Source organism: Taudactylus pleione, unplaced genomic scaffold, assembly GCF_031769625.1.
Source record: "Taudactylus pleione unplaced genomic scaffold, aTauple2 ptg000061l, whole genome shotgun sequence".
Classification (NCBI taxonomy): Eukaryota; Metazoa; Chordata; class Amphibia; order Anura; family Myobatrachidae; genus Taudactylus; species Taudactylus pleione.
In genome coordinates this window covers 19,616,521-19,629,489 of record NW_028284463.1, presented here as the reverse complement: position 1 = coordinate 19,629,489, position 12,969 = coordinate 19,616,521, and positions in this window count along the sequence as shown.

Here is a 12,969-nt window from a genome sequence, read left to right as displayed (position 1 = left end):
TTTAGTAAATTGCGAGTGTTAAAGTGTTTGTACTTGAACCTTTCTTTTATAATACCTTTATTCATTACATTACTACCGGCATTGATGGGAAAGTATGTCTTGCTGCAGATGACACTTACAGTACATGTGTAACAGGGTAGACACACCAGGAGGTGACCAAAATGATTGATGGTCTATGTAGGTTGGAGAATGGTCAAGAGTGCAGCAACTACAGATCAATAGCAAAAAAGAAATGCAACATGTTGCACTTGGGTGTCAAAAATGCAGAGGCTGAACGTTGTGTTATCAGCAGACAAATGGCAACTACTAATGAGGACGGTGATCCAGGTGTCACTATTTCTGATGACTTAAAGGTTGGCGGACAATGTAATAAAACAATGTGGAAGGCCAGGGGGGTATATTTACCATGTATCGATTTTGATTTCTGTTCGATTTTGCATTTGATTTTGGTTATATTTTTTATGAAGGGATTCACTAAAGGCCAAATCGAATGTCAAATTGAATTTCTGCTTTACCCTTTGTAGGGCCGTGTCTGAGCATTTATTGGCTTAGAGAGGTCAGCCCCCGCCTCTCTCAGCCAATGAACGACTCCGACCATTGAAGTCAATGGTGAGAGCCACAGGGTTACTAAAGGTGATTCTGCGGTTCCCACCATTGACTTGAAAGGATCAGATGCTGGTTGTGGAAATTACAGGGGAACCCTACGCATTTTTTCCCCTGTAATTCCAGAAACAGGACTGGATCAGAGCATGTGCTGGTTGTGCTAAGTACAGGGGAACCCTACTCAATTTTTCCCTGTACTTACACAACCAGGACTGGCTATGAAAGGTCCGGGGTTGGTTGTGTATTTAGGGGGGACCCCATGTCATTGTTTTTTAAAACATTAACTCTTTACAAGCTTTTTACAGTAAGATACATGCATGTTTCTCACTGATGTACTGTATGCATGTACTGTAGCTGTATCAAAACGAACTGCTCATGCTGAAAACATTTTGGAGTGGGATTTGCTGTTCAGTTTGGACATGAACATGCAAAATCGAACAGCAAATCCCTTCTTAAACTGAAACAAGTTCGAATTTGAATTGAAAATTGAAAGCAAAATCCATTCTTATGAAATTTGAGATTTGCTAAGGGATTTTGCTGTTCAAGTTCAATTTGAAATCGGAAGATTAAATATGAATCTCTAATCGAACTTTAGTAAATTTACCCCCAGGTGACTCCTAGGTTGCAGAGAGAGGGGATAGGCGGCAGAGGTGTTGGTGTTACTATATAGGTAATTGGTGAGACCACACCTAGGGGTGTGCATGTTATTGTATGGGTGATACAAAACCTTGCGCAATACAGTAGCATCTCTAAAATCAAGACAGGGATGAATCCTGCACCAGTATCTTTATCATAACTAATATCTTCAATGGTCTATATCGCAAAATAGCTCAGATCTGTGGTAAATATCCCTACCGTATAGTTAAATAGCTACTATGAGGTGCTACCCACTACTTGATTTTTACATATATAACAAAAACACAAAGAGAAAGGTAAGCACTATCTAGGGTGCACTGGCAACCACAATGATATAATGTTAAAGTTATAAACTTTATTGGTATGTATTAGGGCCCTCATTCAGAGCCGTACGCTCTGAGCAGAGCGCACGCTCTGAATGAGGGCCGCCCTCCATAATTATGGAGCGTCCTCCTGGACACTCGTATAGCTGTGGGTCACCACCCACAGCCTATACGAGCGTGCAGTTTGATGGCCGCGATGGTCGTGACCATCGCGACCATCGCCACTGCGAGCCGGAGCCTGCGGTTGAGGTTTTCAACCGCAAGGCCCGGAGTGATTTTGGCTCTATCAGAGCCAAAATCACTCCCACTGACATCACTAGTGATGTCAGTGGGCCGGCTTCTGACGGTAGGCGTTCCCTTGGGAACGCCCCCGTCAGGGAGGCACGCCCCCGGCACACCCACCAAAGGGGGCGTGCTGTCAATCAACATCGACAGCACGCCCCCTTTGATCAGACACAACGAGCGAAGGAAAGTCCTTCGCTCGTCGCGTCTGGCGCATGCGCACGACGGAGCTCCCTCCGTCGTGTGCATGCTCAGTGCAGACCATCGACCCACTTGAGAGCGGACAGCTGCTCGTGAGTGGGTCTGAATCAGGCCCTAAATGTATTAATCTTATCAATTGAAATAGGTGAAATATAAAACAACGGGAAGAAATCAATGAAAAATAGTAGAGTATTAAAATATATGTTCAACAAAACAACCATTGTCTGTGTCGTTCAGTTTCCGTATATCACAGCTATATGCTTAGTAGTATTCACACACTGTTATGTCTTTGTTTCATATGTTATAGCCAGAGAGTTTAATGGAATGTAATTCCCTCACACAGGGAATGATACAGTGCATCCTGAAAGTATTCACAACGCTTCACTTTTTCCACATTTTGTTATGTTGCAGCCTTACTCCAAAATGGAATAAATAAATTTTTTGTCCTCAAAATTCTACAAATAATATCTCATACTGACAACGTGTAAAAAGTTTTTTTGAGATTTTTGCAAATTTAATAAAAAAAAAACCACTAAGAAATCACATGTACATAAGTATTCACGGCCTTTGCCATAAAGCTCAAAACTGAGCTCAGGTGCATCCTGTTTCCACTGATCATCCTTGAGATGTTCCTACAGCTTAAGTGGAGTCCACCTCTGGTAAATTCAGTTGATTGTACATGATTTTGAAAGGCATACACCTGTCTATATAAGGTCCCACACTGGACAGTGCATGTCAGTGCACAAACCAAGCATGAAGTCCAAGGAATTGTCTGTAGACCTCCGAGACAGGATTGTCTCGAGGCACAAATCTGGGGAAGGGTACAGAAAAATATCTGCTGCTTTGAAGGTCCCAATGAGCACAGTGGCCTCCATCATCCATAAATGGAAGAAGTTCGGAACCACCAGGACTCTTCCTAGAGTTGTCCGGCCGTCTAAACTGAGCGATCAAGGGGAGAAGGGCCCTAGTCAGGGAGGTGACCGAGAACCCGATGGTCACTCTGCCAGAGCTACAGCATTCCTCTGTGGAGAGATGAGAACCTTCCAGAAGGACAACCATCTCAGCAGCAATCCACACCATTCAGGCCTGTATATTAGAGTGGCCAGACGGAAGCCACTCCTTAGAAAAAGCACATGGCAGCCCGCCTGGAGTTTGCTAAAATGCACCTGAAGGACTCTCTGGTCTGATGTGACAAAGACTGAACTCTTTGACGTGAATGCCAGGTGTTATGTTTGGAGCAAACCAGCCCCAGCCCCAGCTCATCACCAGGCCAATACCATCCCTACAGTGAAGCATGGTGGTAGCAGCAACATGCTGTGGGGATGTTTTTCAGCTGCAGGAACTGTGAGACTAGTCAGGATAGAGGGAAAGATGAATGCAGCAATGTACAGAGACATCCTGGATGAAAACCTGCTCCAGAGCGCTCTTGACCTCAGACTGGGGCGACGGTTCATCTTTCAGCAGGACCTTAAGCACACAGCCAAGATTTATCAAAGGAGTGGCTTCAGGACAACTCTGTGAATGTCCTTGAGTGGCCCAGTCAGAGCCCAGACTTGAATCCGATTGAATATATCTGGAGAGATCTGAAAATGGCTGTGCACCGACGCCTCCCATCCAAAATGATGGAGCTTGAGAGGTGCTGCAAAGAGGAATATGTGAAACTGCCCAAAGATAGGCGTGCCAAGATTGAGGCTGTAATTGCTGCCAAAGGTGCATCAACAAAGTATTGAGCAAAGGTTGTGAATATTTGTGTACATGTGATTTCTTAGTTTTTTTTTTTATTAAATTTGCAAATATCTCAAAAAAACTTTTTGCAAGTTGTCATTATGGGGTATTGTGTGTAGAATTTTGAGGACAAAAATGAATTTATTCCATTTTGGAATAAGGCTGTAGCATAAAAAAATGTGGAAAAAGTGAAGCGTTGTGAATACTTTCCGGATGCACTGTACTGTAGGTGTTGTGTAGTCTTAGCCCTTTTTCAAAATAACCAGTCAGTGCTGCCAAAGATACTCTATTACACATAATTACACATTCTCACATCATCAGTAATGGGCTAATCATAATGGTTCTGCTATAATTCTATATACAGTACAGTATAGCCTCTCTCTGCTAATACAGTATTATATTCCAACTGATAACAGATGTACTTTATGTCACTTTTATCTCCTGATTACATGTATCCAATCAGTTCCCCCTTGGTAACTGCATAAATGGGCACTATGGTCTTAGTGATTATGTCATTCGTATAATGTTATTAATCACGCTGATTTTTTACTGTGCTATTCAAATGTATATAGAGTATGTCCTACTAATGAGGATTCACATTAGACATTGCGAATGCCATGTAAATCTACAGGTATTAGATACTTTCAGATATAGCAAAAGTTGTAACAAGGTATAGGGTAAGCACTGTACGAAGGAAGAGGACAAGAGGATATGCAATAAGACTGGGGAGGGGGCAGAATTCTTAGGGAAAACACGAAGGAGAGATGATCTGGGGCCCCCACAAACCTCGCTCCGGCCCTGTGTGGGATAGACATAACAAAAACAAAATCTGTGGTAAGTATCTCAGATTAGTTTTCAGGTTAATATAAAGGGGCAAATTAGATAAATCATTTGGTTCTTATCAAATTCTATATTTCTACGTTAATCTGCATTCTCTTGTACACTGTAACTGTAAAGCAGCACAATGCAAGTGACGCCTCATTGGCCTGTGAGTACACATAGGGGCATATGTATCACAGCTTGATGTGAGATAAAATTGTGAAATATATATCACCAACCAATCAGCTCCAAACTATCATTTCTTAAACACAGCCTGCAAAATGTAAGTTAGAAGCTGATTGGTTGGTGATATATATCTCACAATTTTATCTCACATCAAGCTTTGATACATATGCCCCATAGATAGACAGTCTAATGTTACTTTCAACATAAGTAGTGTATTACTGTAAAGTCCTTACAAATCCAATTTCATTTCACCGCCTTTAAATATCCAAGCAAACGAGACTTACAGGACGTACTGCTCACTCATCTGCTAATTCATCCTCGCTATATACTGGTTTCCCATCATGTTTTATTTCCCTTCAGATGGTAATTATCAAGGCGTAATTGGGCTGCCAAACAAATCAGAACCGTGGACAATAAGAGGCAGATAAGAGTCAGACACGCATCCGTCACACTGGGAGGACTGACACATTGAGGGTTTTCATTAGCAAACGTCTCCTGCAGCAGCGTGCGGTATAATTCATGCAGCGAGCTGCGAGTCGCGGGAGGGAGAGCTTTTATTTTGTGCTAAGTGGTTTGGCTTCACTGACTGAAACTCATGTAGATTCAGGGCTTTGTGCAAACTGCACGCCTTCAACAGGTTAGTAGGACATATGTATAGTGTGTAGTGTATGTATGACTGCAGGTCATTCCTCTTGACAGTGTCAATAATAGAGGATTGCCTGCTCGTACACTGGGCCTGATTCAGACATGTTCGCGAGCGCACATCGCTCGCAAGTGGGTAGATGGTCCCCCACTGCGCATGTGCACGCCTGCTTCGGTGTGCGCATGCGCGAGACCCGGCCAGCGTTGGGCGCTCCGTCGCTACGGGTCTCGCACCAAAACGGGGCAGCTGTCGATTGTGATTGACAGCACGCCCCGTTTTGGAGGCGGGCAGGGGGGGGTGGCTGGCCAAACAGAGGCGTTCCCGAAGGAACGCCTGCCGTTTGGGGGCGGCCTCAGTAATGAGCTTCCAGCTCTATTAGAGCCGGAAGATCACTTGGGCTTGCGATGGACGAGACCCTACCACAAGGGTTGCGACCATCACCTGGCTGCTCGCAAAAGCTGTGGGTGGTCACCCAGACTTAGCGAGCGGCCAGAAGTCCAGTTAAAAAAAAAAACAATGCCGCACTGAAAGAGCGTCCGGCTCTGAATCAGGCCCACTGACTTTTCATTCTAATGCTCTATTTATTAATATTTAGCCTGTACGGCGTTGTGGACAATTTGTAGCGCTTTATAACTAAAAGTTGATAATAAATGCAAATGGCGGTACGCTTCATTTTGTATTACTGATTCTCGCAACAATACATGTTTCGGTACCACCGGTACTCATCAATGCTCGTCCTTTCAGCGACATGTGTCAGTGTCTCCCCCCTGAGCTGTGTTCTTTTCTGGATTGCCTGCAGTTTAACGCTGCTGGTGAAGAGTTAATGTGGGGAGGCCTCGCTGGTCTTCATTGAAGACCGTTGGAGAAAATGTTTTTTGTCGCTTGATAAGTAGCGTTAAGCAGATCCCAATCAAGTCTATGGGTATGCCGGTAAAGTGTGCAGTTAGGCATTTCTCAAGCACATGAATAGACTAATGCAGTAAATTAGCTTTTTTTTTTTTTTTTTACAGCATTTTTTATTTAAATTAGGCTATAGAGGGCTCAATAAATCGAGCACTTAGTACCTCGTTTATATTTTTGTTAACGGAGAGAATTTTGTATGAAATTCAGCACTCAAGCCCAGACAATAGTTCTTTAGAAAAACACCGTCACTAGCTATGCTAAGTAGAAGCTTTTTAAGCAGCTGCTTTTTTGTAGTACAATGAATGTTTGATGTGAAGTTCTTTGTGAAACACCCCTGTTCTTTATAGTGGGACTGGGTTGTACTTGTTTTTTTTCTATCATATATTTAAAAAGTCTACATTCCTGCATAAGGCAATTTTGCCTCAACGAATTAATCACATCGATTTTCTAGGCAAATACTGTCACATAACTGTCATGATTACAGTCCAATCAGGATAATAAGAATATATTGTTGTTCCACACACCCCTTAAGCTGGGTACACACTAGATGGTATACATTGGATGATTTGACGTTTTTGAGGAGAATTGGAACGACAAATCATCCACATTGCCCAGTGTATGCACTATTGCGTGCTCCCATGCGTCGTTCATTGTATCTTCAGATAGGCCTGCAGTGCAGGTAAATCTAACGATCCGGCAAACGACACCATGCATCTGGATGCGGCGGGTGGGGCTGCCATTAGAAATTGTGGGGCCCGGGACTGACAAATAGACAGGCCCCTGGGCCCCCTCCCACTTCTATTGGAATATTTGGAGATGAACTGCGATTCATAGGTGTGGTGAAATGCGTTAAGGGAACTGTGGGTGGGGATGCTGGAAAGGGAGGTTGGGCAGAGGGGGGAGAGGAAAAGACAAGGGGGGCTGGGGGGGGTGGAGGGGATGAGTCGACGAGTGCAGCACTGTGAAGTAGGGGTGTCTGGTTCTACTGTGGGTCAACATAAAAAGGGGGTGTCACATGCGCTCAGGTCTGGTGCTGATGCGGGGTTGGTGGTCGATAAAGAATGTTGAGGGATGACCCAGGATTCCCGGTATTATTTCCCCATCCTGCCCACATCACTAGGAAATGTGCTGGATATCCACCCACTATTCCGGAGGTGCGGGGGACTATAGTACCTGCAAAATTGTGAGTCTTCCATCCCCATTTCCTCTCCAGGCACTGCTTATATACTGTGTGCACATACATGGCATATATTCACCAGCTGCTCTGCGGCCCGTGGGTGGAGTGATGGATAAGAGCCCGAAAAGCAGGACTGTCCTGCCAAAATCAGGACAGTTGGGGGTTATGATTAGAGATGAGCGGGTTCGGATCTCAGGGATCCGAACACACCCAAATTTCGGGGATCCGGGCGATCTGAGCGCAGCTCAGATCTCCCTGCCTGCCCCGGATCAGTCAGGTTTTTTTTGAGCGGGCTTAACACTGATTGGTTGAGAGAGCCATCTGTCACGGCTCTCAGCCAATCAGCGTTAAGCCCATTGAAAATGCACTAGGAGAGAGAAGATGGCGCCCACCATTCCCCGCCACCTGACACACAGCCGGCACCCCCTGCTGCCGACACCACTGGCACCCCCACTTGCAGCATCCCCCACTGCTAACACCACAGCTGCAGACACTCCTGCACTGCTGCCCCACGTACTGAGGACACCGTCAGCGACCCCCACACTGCTGACACTGCTGACACTCCCACACTGAGGACACCACCAGCACCCCTGCACTGCCGAAACCGCTGGCATCCCCGCTCTGCCAACACTGCCGGCACCCTGCATTGACAACACCCCTGCACTGCCGACACAGTCAGCAAACCTGCACCGAGGACACTGCTGGAGCCCCCGCTCTGCCAACACAGCCAGTAAACCTGCACTAAAGACACCGCTGGCACCCCTGCACTACCATTCCATGTACTGAGGACACAGCCAGCAACCACCGCACTGCCGACACAGCCAGCAAACCTGCACTAAAGACACAGCTGGCACCCCTGCACTGCCGATACAGCCAGCAAACCTGCACTAAAGACACCGCTGGCACCCCCGCACTGCCGACACTGCCAGGAAACCTGCACTAAAGACACCGCTGGCACCGCAGCACTGCCATTCCATGTACTGAGGACACCGTCAGCAACCCCTCTCTGCCGACACTGCTGTCACAGTAAGTGCACTTTTGGTGTATCCAACCCACACTGTATAACACACTGTATCCGTGTTGGAAATTAAAAGCTGAACTGCCACATGTTAGTGCCGCCCACTGTGTCACTTAGCTTAGTCAGCCAGCTAGCTGGATGCAACCTTTTGGCCTTAAATATGAAGCAAATAATATTGTGAAGTGGTCAAAATTGATTGGAAATTACTGGAAATAAATGTTATTGAGGTTAATTATACTGTAGGAACAAAAACAGACCAATTTTATGTGATTTTAGCTGTTTTATGGTTTTTTAAGAAAAAAAATCCAGATCCAAAACCAAAACACGAAAACAAAACACCAAGGAAAAAATACAAAACCAGATTCAGATCCAAAACCAGGGGAGATCCAGATCCAAAACCAAAACACGAGGGTCGGCGCACATCTCTAGTTTTGATATGACTGAGACAGGGCTCTGTCTTACATATAAAATTGTACATATAAAAAGTTTGTCTGTCTGTCCAGTAATGCATTCGGACACCCCTGAACTGAATGGGTTCATGAAATCAATGTGAGGTGGTCTAGTTGGATAATGGCCATGTTTTAGGGTGGGTAGGATCCTGGTCAGACCTCCCATTGATCTGCGCTGGGCAGAACTTTGACCTGTGGAGCCTGTTCTGGCACTTCCACTGGATGAAAACTTCACAGAGGGGTAGCAATAGTTCTGGGATGCCTAATGGAGTGGTTGGGGTCTTGGTCGGACCTCACGACAGAGTGCATCGGGTAGAACTTTGACCCAGGGAGCCTGCTTTGGGCCTTCAACTTGATGGATTTTGACGACTTCACATAATAAAACATAATAACTTGAAGATTTTAACCCTGGTACAACTAGCAGATAAAAATTCTTATGTTGTCAGTGTAATGCTAGCCTCTCCAAAAAAATTGTGATATAGATGTGGCCCCTTTAAATTGTATTGCTATCAAATCGTGATTTTTTTTTTTATTATTATGATTCATAAATCGGGTCAATAAAAAATATTGGGGCTAATGGAAGTTTGAACATGAGCCCTTTGTGTGTGTTTACTCAGGGTATGAACGAAGTGAGCACAACTCAATGCTGAGCCCTACTCATGCCTAAAGCATCTCCCCTTGGGACTGAAGGGTGTAACAGGTTGTTCTCGCGTAAGTTCAAAGATTGATGCTGCATACACACACAACGATTTAGTAAATAAACAATTTTAGTAACCGATTTTCGTTTATTTTTTCAAGGGAAAAATGAACGAAAATCTTTTACTAAAATCGTTCATTTACTAAATGTAATGAACAATTTTTTTGAACTACAAACGATTTTTGCATATTCCCTTACTGAAAATCATTGAGTTGGTCAGTCTGACTGAACTACAAACTACAAAAGTGAACACGCATGAACGATAATCGTTCATAGTTTTAACTCAGAAAGTGAACGATTTTTTCAACGATTGAATGAAAAACGATATCTTTATCGGTAATCGTTCAAAAATGTGTGTATGCACCTTGAGTGTCAAAAATTCAAAGAGCAAATTAAGTTCCTTTTTAAGCATTTTGGTAGCAGCTATGGTGATTTACGTTCCACTCTGCATGGGGGCCCATTGTGTGCTTCTGTAAATCAAAAAATAATATCCTCTACTGCGGCCTGGAAAAGTAGAGCGCTATCTATGGCAGAGATATTTGCATGTTTTCCCTTCAGTGACCGTTCAATAGTTGCAATCTAAGGCCCTCATTCAGAGCCACTCGCTAGCGGCAGTACGCTCGTTCCGAGCGATGTTCGCACATCTGCGCATGCGTACGGTTTTTAGTACGCATGCGCGAACCAGTCAGTGCGGCCGAAAATCGTTGGTACGCAATATAGCGAGGGCCTGCTATTTTGAGTGACAGAATGAGGCGTATGTGGGTGGTAACAGGGGAAGGTGCTTGAAAACGGGGAGTGGAGATCCGAACGCAGGCGTGCTTAAAGGTCAAAACGGGCGTTTTAAGGGAGTGCATAATTAATCCAGCAGCGTCATTGACCACGTCACTTGGTTTTTTTTAACTCAGAACTGCTCGCAAAATAGCGGTTGAAAACACCAACCACAAGAATAGCGAGCAGTTCAGACGCTGTACGATGTACTCGATTAATCTAATAAATAGCGGACATGACGTATGGTGCGTGCGGCCAGGGGGCGTTTTTATCAAATAAACGAGCGTATGTTTTGCTCGCTCGTTCAGACTTAGAGGTGGGAACAGACTGCAATTTGCGAACGGATCATTTGAATAGCCACCCCTTGTTTTTGAACGAACGACCACAAATAGCGAACGGCTCTGAATCAGGCCCTAAGTTAGAGGCCTTTCCCAAATGACAAATGGGTGAATCAGTTCCAGATTGTCCTGTCAGACAGACATACCCAGCCACTGCAATAAGCTTATCCTGCTTCTGTTTACTGTTTGGATACCGTACATTAGATTTATCCCATCATCGTATCAGGACAGGGCACAGCAGCTGGTATTGTCCTGTGAAGTATGGTCCTCTGACTCCGTGCCATACATCTGTGCCCCTTAAACGATATAAAATGCATTCCCATGTTCATTTTTATTGTCGTCAAGTCTGCCATCTGCTTGTTATTCTAGCAGCAGGAGAAAGGTCACAACTTCAGGGATAATAAGCAACGTAAGTCTAGCCGACTTAACAGTATTGTAAGAAAATAATAAGGGTAATTTGAAGACTCGATTGCTTCTTCTGCAACATTGAGAACTGGCTGTTCAGGGAGATCAGGAACCCGGGTCACTTATTCAGATGGCAACTATTTGCAGAAAAGATTCTGGCACTTGTCTGTTTTTATTTCTTTATCATCTGCATTTAAATGACATAGACTGGATAATGTGATGCAGAACATAAGCGTAAAGCTGAAACTCCTAAGTTGTTGACTTCCCTAACTGATAAAAATTCTACAGTATATCTCATATATACTGTATTAGCAGGAATGGTGTTCAGTTGTCTGGTGTTGTTATCTCACCGAGAGATTATTATTATTGCCAGTTACAAATATAGGGGCCTATTCATCATCGGAGGCTGTAAGTATCCAACTCGCAGCGGGGGAAATGTGACACCGGAGCAATTCATCATTGCTCCGGTGTGGGGACAGCTGCGCCGAAAAGTAGCTGTCTCTCGGGTTAGTATCGCAACTGCAGAAGTAGCTGCGTTACTTACCTCCTCCCCGTCGGCCCGGCTACGCATGCGCGACCCGAGGTCACGCATGCGCACAGCCGCCAGGGAGGTAGTGAGGAGGCAGCGGAGGGCTCCGCTCAGACCCCTCTTCGCATTCCCGGAACTCCGTCCCACAGGAAGGAGTGTGGGATCCGAGAACAAGCAATTTTTCAGTTTTCGGAGTATGCAGGATATCAGGTGGTCTATATGGGACCCCTGATGATGAATGGCCCGGTAACTAAAATATGCGGAAACTAGTGTTGCCGCATGGTTACTGGGTCATTTATCAATGATGAATAGGCCTCATAGTGACTACACAATCTGCAGCGCTTTACATCAGTTCCTGAGCCAATTAACCTACTAGTATATTTTTGGATTGTAAGAGGAAACCGGAGTACTACTGGTATACTTCTACATAGGGGATTGGACTCAATATAGGTGAAAAGTACAAACAGGTTTCTCAGTGGTGGTATAAGAGAGGAGGGGGCCAGACTGCAGTCTCCATGCAGTTCCCCCCTTTCACCCCTCCCCACACACCTCTTGCCTGCCCTACTGTGCATGGCCAGAACTCCATTTTGTCAGGGATTTCTCTACTGCTCATACACAGATCTTAATTTTCCTGATGATTACACTGGTGATTACAGTGGCAATGGCAGAGAGGCAAGAATAGATTACGGCTGCAGGGTGTGTGGTGTGGGCTCCCCTGGAACCAGGGGCCGATGTGTACTACACACCATGCACCCATTATAAATACGTCCATGAGGTTTCTTACATTTGGTATACCCAGGGCTGTTCCTCCTATGAGATGTGGCGAGTACTCTTCTGATGTAGCACCATCCTTGGGGCCCCCCTGTGCCCCAAGAGAGGACCCCCTTATGCAGGCCTCCAGTAGTGCCCCCAGTAGTGATCCCCCCTATGCAGTGCCCCCAGTAGTGGTCCCCCCTGTGCAGTGCCCCTTGTGCCCCCAGTAGTAAGCCCTTTATATAGTGCCCCCAGTAGTGGTACCCCCTATGCAGTGCTCCTTATATAGTGCCCCCAGTAGCAGTCCACACCCCAGGCAGTGCCCCCAATAGTGGTAACCCTTATGCAGTGCCCCTGAAATAGTGGCCCCAGTTGAAGTCTCCCCCCTATGCAGTACCCCCAGTATTGCCCTTTTTATAGAGCCCCCAGCAGTGGTCCCTCGATGCAGTGCCCCCAGTGGTAGTCCCCTCCCCCCTATGTAGTGCCCCTAGTAGTAGTCCCCTCCCCTTGTAGT